The sequence below is a fragment of the Blennius ocellaris genome (genome assembly GCF_963422515.1).
Source record: "Blennius ocellaris genome assembly, chromosome: 16".
Lineage (NCBI taxonomy): Eukaryota > Metazoa > Chordata > Actinopteri > Blenniiformes > Blenniidae > Blennius > Blennius ocellaris.
The window spans coordinates 22,480,030-22,484,929 of NC_137665.1; positions in this window are offsets into that span (position 1 = coordinate 22,480,030).

Sequence of the window (4,900 nt, forward strand, 5' to 3'; positions counted from 1 at the left end):
TGCTGGCCCTTTAAGACTTTCCATCAACCCTTCGTCTTTTCTCTCGGTCAGTGCATTCGCTTTCCTCCACCATTAACCAGGCCTGTTCCAGCCAGTGGTCCATCTGCTCTTCACCCACTGGTACAGGTTGCATTCCTGAGAAAATGCGGAGGCGACGATAGCCACTTTCAGTTGGAGGTTTAGCAGTCTTTTGCATAAAATCTCCGACAGCTTGGAGAATGGACTCAGTAGAGTTTATGGCAGGTGGTGGGGTGTAGAGGAGAGCTGTCACATCATCCATGGTACGACCTTCAGCTTGCAGCAGTGCTTTCAATTTGCTCTTGAAATCTTCCTCAGCAACCGGTGAACCATCGACCACAACTAGCGACCATGTTTCTCCACTCTCCTGACACAGCACCTCCGGAGGAACACTGGCAGCTGCCAAGTCTTCCCTAGTCTCACACAAAACCATCAACTGATCCAGCTTTGCATTGAATTTCCGTCCCCTCACACAAACTTTACCCAGACATTTGATTGTTTGGAGAGTCTCTTCAATTTGGGTGATTTCCACATCTTCAGGGACCACCACCACAAGAGCATGAGTCTCAGCTACACCCTCACCTCGGCACCATCCCTTTAGCTCCAAAACTAACTCTGTTTTGTCTGCCATGGTCTTTCAAGGTCTAACAAAAACTCTTTATATTTACTAGTAACCCAAAACTAATCCCAGCAGTACCTCCATTTTATGTAGCCCGTCTATAGCCTGCAAGCAGATAGAAATAGGGCCCTGAACTCGTTAGCATAAAAACAACAATAATATTAGTTTTGGGACTTGAAAATTAAGAGTACCAGGAAACAATCAATGGCAGCCGATGATGGTAAGTAGAGTTCACTGTTTGGTTTTTTCACCTTTCACCTCAAAACAATTCACAGCCAACAATATGACAAAGAAAGCTTAGTAAAAGTTAACAAATAAGATGCTACTTTATTACAAAAAAAAGAAACATTGCAACAATAAACAATCATGAAAACCTCGGCTAAGCCGGCATAAAAGTCTTTCAAAGCAAAATAACCCGTTGCGGGCCAGTTAAGTGGGAGTTCATGGGGAAAAATAAACTCAGTCTCGTTCTCCCAAACAAGTGGAATCAAATTCCATGCAATACCTTCTAGAGGTGGTGAGGTGAGTCGGTGGTACAAGTTGGAGCTGGGGGCAGGAGCAGGATGCAGGAGGTGGTGACGAGGGGCCGCTGGGGGCAGGAGCAGGATGCAGGAGGTGGTGACGAGGGGCGGCTGGGGTCCCACGTGGCCAGAGGAACTCTGAGCCTCTCGGGGGCTCAGAGCGCTATCTGGTGACGGCTAGTCATCTTCGGAGGGAAAACAGTTCAGTTGCCGTTGATAGCTCGGACACACGCTGCGAGGAGTGGACGTCTGTTCCACCACTGCTCACTTGGTTGATGGCAGTATATCTACAATGAAGTTCTGGGCTAAAACTTCAGCCGTAGTTCGCTCAGTCCACACTTTGCTTTGTCAGCAAAACTCTCTCCCTCTTCTTCTTCTTTAGTTTCCGGCAGGCTGTACACTAGCATAAGCGTAATGCTGCCTCTACCGTTCAGGGTGTCACAGGGCTTTATTTTAGATTTTTGAGTACATGTTGGTGGAGAGAAGGAAGGTTAGAACAGCTTTGTCTATCAAGCGCGAGCTCGCTCCTGAAGAAAATAATGACTTAATTGAGAACACTGATATTGAGAGATCTGTTAACTGTCTGTATAGAACCTTTCTTTCAGCAGAGTGTATGGAACAAGTAAACAGTACATGAGGTACTGTCTCAAGCTGACCACACTCACACAGTCCGTCAGGGTGTTTACCAACGATCTTTAAATATGCTGCAAGCCCACAATGCCCCAGTCTCAATCTAGTTATCTTTACTTGGCTTGTCCGGCAACAACTCTCTCCCTCTGGCTGCTGTGTCTCCTTCTCTGCTCTCCCCCAGGCTGGTTCACCCACACCCTCTTCACACCTGTTTCCCTGCACCCCCTCTGCTCACCTCAGCTTCCCAATTAACCAATGAGCAGCCATCAGGCTGCAGCCAGGCCCACACCATCTCTCCACCCAGAAACATCACATTTCAGAAATACACCACATGAACACAAATAAACAGTTGAATACACAAAATGAAATACATCAAACATTCAAATAAACTTTTACATGTTGTACCTTTAACAAACCAAAATAAATGTATTTGAATCACCTTTTAATATATTTTAAACTTTTTATCCCACTACCAGGGGCATATATTTATCAATGTTTTAATAGGTATTAATATTTTCCACTGGGCTACATATATATGTTTTCAATATTTGACGGGAGTTGGTTGTGTATTGCTTTATACATTATTTAAGTTGTTTGAAGATTTATCAGGTCAGTGAATTTGAGTAATTTTGCTTTTAAGAAAAGTGGGTTTGTATGATCTCTATAGCCAGCATTATGAATAATCCGAATTGCTCTTTTTTTGTCAAATTGATAGTGGCTGTAGTGAGTATTTATAAGTATTTCCCCAAACCTCTGCACAGTAATTTAGATACAGTAACACCAGTGAACAGTATAATATGTGGATTGGTTTGTGGTTCAAAATGTGTCTTACTTTATTGATAACTAAAATGCTTCTTGATATTTTGTTTTGAACATGCTTTATATGAGATTTTCAATTTATTTGATCATCAATTAGAACACTAAGAAATGTACTGTCAAGAACTCTCTCAATTTCCCCTCCATCTATCTGTAAATGTACATGTACAACCTTGATACCATTGCCAAATACCATGAATTTAGTTTTGCTTAAGTTTAATGATCATTCGTTTATGTTAAACCACCTTTTTAATTTGTACATTTCACCACTGACTATTTGTATCTTCTGCGAAAAGAACAATTTTTAATACTTTTGCTATAGTAGTGATGTCGTTGATATAGAGTAAAAATAATTTTGGACCCAATACTGACCCCTGGGGGACACCACAAGCAATGTCCAAGCATGCTGATGAGTACTGCCCTATCTTCACAGACTGCTTCCTGCCCATTAAATAACTTTTCACCCAGTGCAATACCACACCCAGGCCCGCCCCTCCCTACACGCAGAACACGCGCTGTGCGTAGGGCCCCGCGATCCATGGGGGGGCCACATTTTGCGCAAGTGAATTGAATTTCCCTCGGGATCAATAAAGTATCATCATTCTCTGCAAATGCGCAAAGGATGCGCTGCATTTTGCCGAGAGGCACGTAGAACACCGCCACCAAGTCAGGAGAGAGAGAGAGAGAGAGAGAGAGAGAGAGAGAGAGAGAGAGAGAGAGAGAGAGAGAGAGAGAGAGAGAGAGAGAGAAAAGACGCAATGATTGAAAGCGCGAAGCGTCACCATCTGACCAATCAGCGTTCAGATGGGCCGGCAGGCAGTTGTTTACAGGTAGAGAGTAGAGAGAGAGAGATGGCTTCCAAACGTCAATACAATAATAATAGTAATAATAATAATTATTATTATTATGTTATTGGAAGGGGGCCCTCAAAATAAAATCCTTCTTAGGGCCCCCACTTGGCCAGGGGTGGCCCTGCTTCTCCTCCTCCTCTTCCTCCTTCCACTCCTTCTCATCCTCCTCCCTACTATTTGGCTAACTGATGCTCTCACGTGGCTCAAGAAATGAGCCCCGATGACTGCAGACAGACACAATTTACCTAAAAATCCAATGAAAAAGCACCCGGAGCTGTAAAATTGTAACAAGGAGATGAAAAAAAAAGGACCTGCAAGACACACAAAGTGACAGGGAGTTTTCAAGTAAAGACGCAAAGCTTCCGTTGCATTTTGAGTGTCCCTTTACACTTCAACAGCGTTAGGAGCCGCCGAAAACAAGTGTTCCTCCATTTCTGGAGGGGAAAACACAACTTTTCTGAAGCTCTGCTCCTGCTCCTGGTCACTCACCACTGCAACTGAACTATGGTTCTGCACAGGCTCAGTAGAGCCAACCAGAACAGTGTCATGACACACAGTCCATATTCTCCTGTACTTGGTACTTTTATTTTGACAGTAACCATCATTCAAAAAAGAAAGTAACATTACAACAAGGTTAATGCACATTAAAGAGACATAAATCCACCACAGACCACATAGACATCAAACGATCTGGTGAAAAGTCACCACAATGTGAAAGTATTACACTCATTTTTTTAAAAGAAGAGATGTGACACAAATTGATCACAAAGAAATATAGTAATTATAAAGAGGAAAATATGGCACAATAGGACTGAAAAGTGTGAAGACTGAATAAGTTCAAATAAATGGCTAAAATGACTTGAAATAGAAACGAAAGAAGTATTGTATTGAATTACAACTGAAGTACAATCAGACCAAATTAATTCAACAGTTGTATTATCTTTTATTCCCATGAGTAATCGTCTAATGTGGCAACTGATGGAAAAGTTCCCGTCTCGTGGGGTTTTTTTTGGCTCAATGACAGTTGTAAAACCGGCTCCGCATCACGCCTCTCTCCTCGACCAATCAGCGTGAAGCTTTCTGACTTCCTCTACAGCAAATCAGATGCAGGGATTCTGTTCCGCCTCACAATAAAAAAAAACAACATATATATATATATATATATATATAAATAAAAAGCCGTCACCGGAACAACAGATTAAATGTATTAAAGTAACATTTGTCCGGTTTTGTGTCCTTTGTTTTTTGTATTTATAAACTAAGAATTTAATGAAAAATAAAAACAGATTTTTATTCTTAATGATATGTAGACAAGCTGGGACAGATAGTTGAGAAAAATCCCCCTGAAGGGTGTTTATTGTGTGCAGGAGGGTTGGTTTTTCTCGCTCGGTGTGTGGTTCGGTTTCACCTATCGCAGTGTCCGGTTTCAAAGGCGGAACCATCGA